The sequence below is a fragment of the Varanus komodoensis genome, unplaced genomic scaffold (assembly GCF_004798865.1).
Source record: "Varanus komodoensis strain SLA01 unplaced genomic scaffold, ASM479886v1 scaffold4, whole genome shotgun sequence".
Classification (NCBI taxonomy): Eukaryota; Metazoa; Chordata; class Lepidosauria; order Squamata; family Varanidae; genus Varanus; species Varanus komodoensis.
In genome coordinates, this window is record NW_025335941.1 from 41,805,839 (window position 1) to 41,814,781 (window position 8,943).

Below are 8,943 nucleotides of genomic sequence, written 5' to 3' on the forward strand. Positions count from 1 at the left end.
GCTGCCTTCCTCATTTGCCTGTTCCTTGCAGACTGACGCATTTCTTTCCAGTCACCAGGTGGGCGGGTGGCTGCTTGTAAAGCTTCCAAATTAAAGCACAAGCCCTTCTGCACTCTGCCACAGCTGCACTAGTCTGTAATTTCACACATCATACCCACAGCTCAATCATGGGCCTTTCCAGGGCGATTTGTGACTCCCTGGGCCATTTTTAACAGCCCTTCCACACCACTTTGTAGGAATTTCTTTTTAAAATCTGTAACCATTTTTAAAGAGAAACATAATGGCAATTGTACATTCATGTGTATATTGGATATTGCTATGTGTGTGCACCCTACATCAAAACATGAGATATTTCTGGTATTCCAGTTCTTATCCAGGTTGCAGTCTCCTAGGTCACTGGAGACTTCTGGCACTTGTGTGATACAAGATGTATTTATGGACATCTGTGAGCTAAGCGTAAAGTGAGATTCACAGCGGTCCCAGTGCCAGGTTTTTACGGGTTTCATGGGCAAAATTCCCTCAATGCCCCCCTTGCGCACTGTCTACCTTCTCATCCCCATTGTCACCAGCTGCTGCAGCTCTTCATTGCTACCACTCACTTGACAATCAGAGAGCAAGCCAGCTGCAGCATCTACTACTGCTCACCGGGATTTATTGATCCCCTTGTGGAACTCAAGGTGGCAACATGCTGCTCCCAGGTGGTCTTCCCTCCAAGATCAGGCCAGCCCTGATCTGCTTGGCTTCAATGTGGTGGATGACTTATGTGCCTTCAGACTGTCCTCATACTATCTGGATGAGAGGACGAGGCGGTAATGAAGAGGAAGAGCAAGCCCAGGGCATTCTTGATAGTGGGATCCTACCATTGCTGCCTGCACTTATTCACAACATCAACACCCCAACAGATTCCTGTTCCACATCTGATTGCTAGAGCAGGCCCATGATGCCTGTATTTCCTTCTGAGAGCAAAGTCAGCCAGAGGCCGCACTAAGTACCAAAAGGATCCAGGGCTCAGCTCCACCAGGGGAGGGGGAGCATGAATATGCACATAACAGTTTACATATGCTCTGAAGTCTCTGTGTATGCCTTTAAAGTATCCTGTCCCCTGATTCTAAAAAAGGGATGTATGGACAAGTGAGAGAGGGCATTTGATTTCAAGAAATAAAAAAATTCAGGCAAAAAGCCAGCTAATCCTGAGGGGATCAGATGCAACACAGAACATCCATGGACCCATTCCTTGATTTCAGCAAGTGCTTGTAGACAGCTGGGCCACGAGGCAGATGACTTCCCAGAGATTTGGGGTTCCTCCCCTAGTGGGCTGTGAAGTCAAGTCTCTGCCTCCTTTACAGATCTGCTTCCAGCACACAGTGACCTCATAGTACATGCAATGGCCTTACTTGCCACCATCTTGTGCAGAAAGAAAAAATATTCATCTCTGCATATAACCTGTGTCTTCTTGGCCAAGAATGCAGCACCAGATTGCCAGTGTAAGGTCTTAAGAATATTGCCTCAAGACAACCACACTGAGAACTCTGCTTAGAGAGGGCAGTGGGGTCAATGCTGACCTGTCTCATTTCAGAAGAGTATTTCCATGCATTTCTGAGATTGCTTAGGAAATGCTACTTCTTATTGCACTATTGGTAGGTCCAGCTGGTGCAAAAAGTGCAGTGGGCATATGGGATTCTGCACAAACTCTCTTTGCTGTTATTAGCACTGGACAGTAAAGGACCCTTGAAATGACATTCAAACTAACTCCAAAGCCACCAGGCAGACTTCTGAGGACCACTTCAGTCTTCCTAAATCAATGTGTTTGAGCTTTCACAGGGATAAGAAAGTAAGAAGAATCAAGCAAGACCAGACCAGGAGCCCATCTGACCAATCATTCTGTTCACACACAGTCTAACCAGATGTCCACAGAAAACCCACAAGCAAGACATGAGTGCCACATCACCCTCTTGGTCATGTTCCCCAGTAACTTCTCTTTTAAGCATATTTCCTCTGAAACTGGAGGATGCATATAGCCATCAGGATTACCAGTAACTGATAGACTTCTTCCGAAGTTTGTCCATTCTTTTTTTAAAGCCATCCAAATATGTGGCCATCACTGTATCTTGTGGTTACAGCTTCCATAGTTCAACTATGTGCTGTGTTAGGATGTTGAATTTCATGGAATGACCCTGGGCTCTAGCATTATGAGAGAGGGAGAAGAATACCTCCCTCTCCATTTTCTTCACACCATATATACTTCTGTACACCTCTGTCATGGCTTCCCTCACTTGCCTTTTCTCTATGCTAAACAGTCCCGGTTCTTGTGGTCCTTCCTCAAATGAGACTTGGTCCAGCTGCTGGATTATTCTAGGTCCCTTTTCAGTGCCTTTTCTAACTCTACATCTTTTTTAGGTGTGGTAACCAGAACTGCACACTATATTCCAAGTGTGCTTTCATCATGCTTTGTAGAAACAGACTATGCAGTTTTATTTTTGATCCCTTTCCTAATTATGCCTCACAGAATTTGCTTTTGCACAGCAGCTCTACACTGGGTTAAGCATAATTAATGCAAAGGTAAGACACATGCTGATGTCCTTGCCTCAGGGACAAGCCTAAGTCCAAAAGGAGGAGCCAAAGAAACGGTGAGCACATGTCTTCCTGGAGGGATGATCCTAGGGTTACAGAAAACTATCCCAAACTATCTCTTCCCCAGCACAGACATCCAATATCAGCCACATTTGCTTCCATTTCCCCTTTTCTGCCTTAGTCCTTCCCTCCCTCTGTTTAGTCACAGTCAATTTTAGATTATAAGCTGCTTGGGAGAAGACCTCTCTAAGTGGCTTAAGAAATGCTGCAAGGCACCAAGCAGAATGATGGCTGGGCCTAAATAATAAATAACAACATGGATATTATGTCAGAATGAAAACCTTTCATATTGTGGGCAATTATGGCTCTTCCAAACACAAGAGTTCCATGTTAGTTGTCCCCTGAAGGGTGCTGTATGCCATTTCTGGGAAGCAGGGCCAGCTTTAGATGCACCACTGGCTCCTCCACAGGCTATGTACAGTATCTGCACATAGACTTCCATGTAATCAGGACCCTTGGTCCCATGGGTGTCCCTAGTGCTAAGAAGTCCATGTGGAAACCACAGCCTTGGGGCAGCCAATATCCACAGTGCACAGGAGGTGGGTATGGGGCATGCTGGGAGTTGTAGGGCCTCTTTCTGTCTAAGCATGCATTGAATTGCACCCTCAGCCTAGCAACTGTCTGTAACTAGCTGCAGAGATTTGTCTCCTGCTTTTGGAACCCTGGGGCTAAATGGACCATTGGGAAGCCTTCTTAAACTACAAGAGTAAAAAATGTTATTCTGTGTGTTTGTGTGCGCACGCATGCACGTTGTGGTAGTGGTGGTAGGATTGCAGCCCTCCAAATATCCTGCAGAAGAATTGAAACATGAAAGCATTTGCTATTTCATGATTATGTCTAACCTCCACCACACTTTTTTCTTGTTATTTTATGCAGCAGCTGTCTCCATTCTATATAACTGAAACAAAACGCTTGCTCTTACCTGCAGCAGGCATATGTCTGAGAGCATATGTCATGCCTCTCTTCTGGGAGAGGTTATTGATTAGATATACTGCAAAGATAACCATCTTTAACCAAGGAAGTAGAAAAGATGGCTGTTTCTCTCTTGTTTCATACTATAATTTATTCAGAGCTGTGCAGAAAAGGCAAGAAGAATGTTCCAGAACTGGTGTTTGTTTGTTTGTTTCTATGTGACCCAATGGCTACAGTCCAATATGGTCTAAACTGTGCTTTTACCCCAATGCAATTAGTGGGCTTGAGAACCCTTGACTCTGCACTGGAGCTACAACTGGTTAGTCCAACGAAGCAGAAGCACTGTAATGGATGCAAGTCAGATTCTTAACCAGTTCTTATGACTCTTACATCAGAGCCAATAGTGTAAGCAAAGTTCATCATTTGAAGCAGCCTTTCGCAACATGGTGCCTTCCAGATGTGTTGGGTTGCAGTTCCCAGCACTCCCAGCCTACGTGGCTAAGGCTGATATACTGATTACTAGAGAAGCAATCATATTAAGACACGTTGGTTACTGGAGAAGTCTGAAAATGGGACCATCTGGCAATCAAATCATAGATATGAACTTTTGTGTCATGCCTGTGCCCCAGATTTTTAAAGTAATTAGCCATCTTTAGCTATCTTTGCTGTGGCTGAGGAGAACTAGAATCCAACAACATCTGGGAGTCTGCAGATTCCAGTTCCACTTTAGTGTCTGCCAGTATGGCTGGGAAAGACCCTTGTCAGAACCTCTGGATAGCCACTGCCAGTGGAGAATTCTGGGAGTTGCAGTCCCACACATCTGTAAGGCTTTAATCTGGGGAAAGGTGCACTAGGCCTATGCACAAGAGATTGTGCCCAATGTCACACTGCTGCCATTCTGAGGAACTTAAACTGATTTGAATTGTTACATTCCCTCCTTTTGCTGATAAATGTTAACTGTAGTGTCTGGAATTCATTTCAGACACAACTGGATCAAAGCATAACTTCAGAAAGCTTAAGCAAATTATTAGAGAAAATTAAAACTCTACTGCATTCATCAGGACAAAGATCAAATTTATTTGATTGTAAGGCTTGCTGGATGACTTTGGACCAGTCACTCTCATTTAACCTAACATGCTTCACTATAAGGACAAAAATGACCATACATAAAGCCTTCAGCTCCTTAGGAGAATGAAAGCGATGATGAATGTTGGTGGTGGCAGTGGTGGCGATGATGATGATGAAACAACATTAAATTAGTTCCAAAGTGGCTTTGAACTTGCTTTTCTGAAGCAGCAGCACTCCGTTCAGTATGAGAAAACTGCTTTTGAGACTGAGCAGATTTCAAAAGGAGCATGTGTTATGCTTTGGGGAGAGTCAGCTGTTCAAAGAGAAACAGCAAAAACTCCATGATGCTATGCAGTTCTTTGGAACCTTGTTGTAGCTTAATTAATTGAGTCCCAGGGCATCTTGCATGCCTGCCTATGTTCTTTTGAAAGCCCTTTTTGTGTTTGTTTTACAGATAGTTGCTTTTTGCACCTCTCTACACCTACTCAGCAGCACATTGATGCAACAATCAAGAATGACATCCTCCTTGTGTTCATATCTACCAGCTTCTAGCTTCCCTAAAGCCATGAAAAATACAAAATGAATGTCCTATCCAAATCCATTTGGTTTGTACTCTGACCATTCATCATACAACTAGGAGGAATGTGTTTCTGCAATTTTATTTATTTGTTGGGAAACATTTTTTTAAAAACATTAGCAATTTGCTAAGAAAAAGAATCTGAGACAATGTGAGAAAAGTCAGGTTTGCACAGTGAACAGAACTTTCACTTTTGAACCACATCCCACAATAAACCTTGCTTTGTGAAGCGGTGAGACATGAGCTTCTGCAAATCTATTCCTCATGACTGTGTGTTCATAAGGAGAGCATCCCTGCACCAGTAACAGTGGAATAATTCAGCAACGTTTTAAACAAGAACATCACCCTCAGAACAGCATCAAACCTCATCCAACCGGAGGGATTCTCCCTTTGAAGGAATGTGGTTGAGTGGTCCTTATGTGGAAGTCCACATGCTTCCTTCTTTGGATCTGTTGCATTTTACATCAGTTTCCTTCACACAAAATGTAACACAAGTCTCCAGCCACCTTCAGTTTCTCAGCCAACTGAATGATAAACTGAGCTAGAAGTGGCAGGAGGCCACTCAGCTCCAGAGCCTCACTGTGGGCAATGCAGCAGGCCACCTTTAAGAGCAGTGTTGAGAACACGGGGGCAGAACTTCATGCCTAGGGGCCAGAGTCACCCCTCTAGGGATCCACTAAGCCATGATGCTTTCCCCTTTTCACCAGTCTCTGATAATTTGTTGAATCCCAGCTTTTGTGCAGTTTCCACACACCCCATTCTTAATGTGTTGAATGTGTTGAGTAAGAGATTTAAGGTGGGACATGTTGCTGATATTTTGCTTTGGGTGTCTTTGGCCCCACCAACTACTGGAATGTGGTATCCTGAAATACATTATCCAAAACTGAATTCAGCCCTTAGGCTGAAAGAGGTTCTGCACCTGTACTTTAGAAAGGCCTTATTTTCCAGAGTTGTGAAGGGAAGCATTCCATTTCCAGGGCGTCTTAGCCTTTCTCACTGTAAGTGAGACATCTTGGACAGCAGCTAGGATGTGACTTCCTAGAGGCTTGTGGCATGGTGAGCTACTGCTTTAAATGGATCTTTGGTCTGATCCAGCAGGGATCTTCTTATGTCCTTCTAGATTTGCAGATTGCTTGCACATTCTGGAACTGTTTGTGCATTTGCATGACCAATTTCAGCTCATTACCTCTCTGGATGGCTATGAACTCCCAGCAAAGCAACATCTTTGGAGTGATATTCAGACAATGTTCTGCCATACTGAGCCATAGACTCCAAGCTTAATAAATGTGATTATGGCAAGAAAAGAAAAGAAAAAAGAAAAGAAAAAAGAAAAGAAGTTTCACCAAACAGAAGCACCCAGAAACTAAATTTGGATAATTGTAGAGGGAAATGACTACCACAAGAAAAGTTACAGGGAAAAATACAGAAATGTTCATTCATCATGAACATAAATGAGAAACAAAAGCAGCATTACCAATCTGCAGCTGTGTTTGTAGTTAAATAAGTATTGTCAGGAAAACAGCAATGCCTGGGACTAGTGTGAAGTTAAATGAAAAGAAACAGTTAAAGGCCACGACCTGAAAAATTGTAATGACTTAAGGACAGCACAATGCTTGTTTCTATGGTGGGCTTTGTTCACATGACAAAAAGCACAGCCTGATGTTTTCATGTGTTGGAAATTCTCACAACTGAGGAAACTCAAGGAGGACAGATGTTTAGCAACTGAGCCAACCCTGAAAATGATTCTGAGATGATGGCACAACACCTCTTTGTTTCTTAGCCTATTTATAATATGGATCTTTTCTGCCTATTCCATTTATATTAACCTGAATCATCTGGCATGTTTATGGAGAATATCTCCCTCACCCCATATCATTCCATGTTATTCTGAATCTCAATAGGAAATAACAGATTTTATACTCATTGCTGAAATGTCATATATATTTCATGCTCAGTGCATAATAGGGATGGGGGAATCTGGTGTCTTAAATCAGCAAATTAACCAGAAGCACAGCAATGAGAAAAGTGTGTAATTTAAAAGAGAGAGGGACTATGCGGGAACTAAGGTTGGCTGAAAGGGTTTGTCAAGCCTTTTCGATTCCCTTAACACCTGCTTCGCCGTGGAAAGCCATGCAGGTCACTTCATAATGCAGCAAATGCCAGACAGGATCCTGGGAGCTATCTGGGTGGTGCAATTAAAAGATAATGGAGAAAGGAACCATTCTCTGTCCATTGGCATCAGTAGTATACTTTTCAATGAGAGCAGATTAAAAAGCAGTGAGTAAGAGGAAATATTGAAGTAGAATTGCCATCCTTCACCTGCACCCCTGCAAGCAGATCTCTTGTGTCTTCAAGGGCCAATCAGACATACATGGGTTTATTAAAAATGTTTGGCTATAAAGTGTGTGTGAAGAATGGCTAATGTTTTACAGCTCAAGCAGCATGCCCAGAAAGGGTCTCTGAGTAAGCAAGAAAGTGAGAAAGAAGGCTAGTGGTATCCAGATATTGCTATTAATTCCTAGATGGCAGTAGACAACCTGAAGCTATTTCTTGTAACTAAGAAGGTTCTTATAAACTTGGCAATATTCAATTATTCATTGACTTGTTAAGAGGGAAAAGTTCAGTGAAAATAACATTTTAAATAGCATAATAATGTGAACCGCTGAAGAGAGGTGACACTTTTTATAAGTGTTGTCAACTTTACACCGAGGATCCCACTGAAGAGACTAGCAGTTCTCAGAAGAAACCTTCAGCAAACAGAAGGAAGAAGGACAGACAAGGTTAAGGGCAGTTAGTGACAGAGACCTGGGTTCCAGTACCTGCTGCCTTTATAGACTCGACCAGGGTTTTCACTATGTTTTTCACTGCCCCTGTGCCTCTAACAGCAACTCAACACACACTAATTTAGCCATTTTCCTTTACCTCCTCCTTTAAGCTAATGCAAGAAAAAGCATTGCCTATTTGATTTCTCTGTATTGGGTTGCTATTAAAGAGAACATTTGAAATTAATGTAATATCAATAGTTTTTCTATTCCTGTGCCTTATGGTCTGATCCTAAAATGCCTGCGCTTAAATACATCCTACTGAATCAATGGGACTTAGTTCTCAGTAGGAACAGAATTGTTGCTGCTTTTTAGGAGCTGGGGGAAATTTCTGGATATCACTAGCCCAAGGATGGGCAATTTGTGGCCCTCCAGATGTTTTTAACCTGTGATGCCTATCAGGCTTAGCCAGCATAGACAATAGTGAAAGGTGATGGGAGTTGTAAGCCAAAATATCTGGACCCACCACTGCATTAGCCCTGTCCAGCATTCCTGATCTTTGGTGATGGCAAATGGAAGTTGAAGTTCAAAACATCTGGAAAACACCATTTGGGGGATGCTGGCTCAGACCATACTGGCACAGATGAAGTAACCTGACTTGGTATGTTTCTACCTGGTGGCAGCTTGCTTACCCAAAGATCCTTGGAACAGAAAGGCAGAATGTGGAAAATTAATAGGAGTGTGCGTGAAGAATGTGAGCTGTAGCTATCAGTAAATAAAGTGAGAATGCTACGATTCCTGGAAACCTTCTACTGAGCCATAGAGCGCAAAGAGACACAGCCTGGGCATATGGCTTCTCAATATCCTTGTATGGGTATCTGCATCTCAAATGTCCCACCATTGGCCAAGTCTTGCTTCTGCTTTGTTCATGTTAAGAGTCAGGCCAGCTTCTACACAATGAAAAGAAATGTGAACTGTGTGTGACTGAGGACA

The 8,943-nt window shown here is 42.9% G+C and overlaps 1 protein-coding gene across 2 annotated transcripts in view; it reads left to right on the forward strand.

Annotated features, from left to right (window-relative positions):
• LOC123029474 (galactosylgalactosylxylosylprotein 3-beta-glucuronosyltransferase 1-like) overlaps positions 1-5,446 on the forward strand; it is a 62,116-nt gene extending 56,670 nt beyond the window's left edge. For both annotated transcript variants that reach the window (XM_044442521.1, XM_044442523.1), the window contains exon 7: positions 5,066-5,446. The gene's annotated coding sequence lies outside the window, so the exon portion shown is untranslated. The remainder of the gene's footprint in view (positions 1-5,065) is intronic.
• Positions 5,447-8,943: the final 3,497 nt, after the last annotated feature.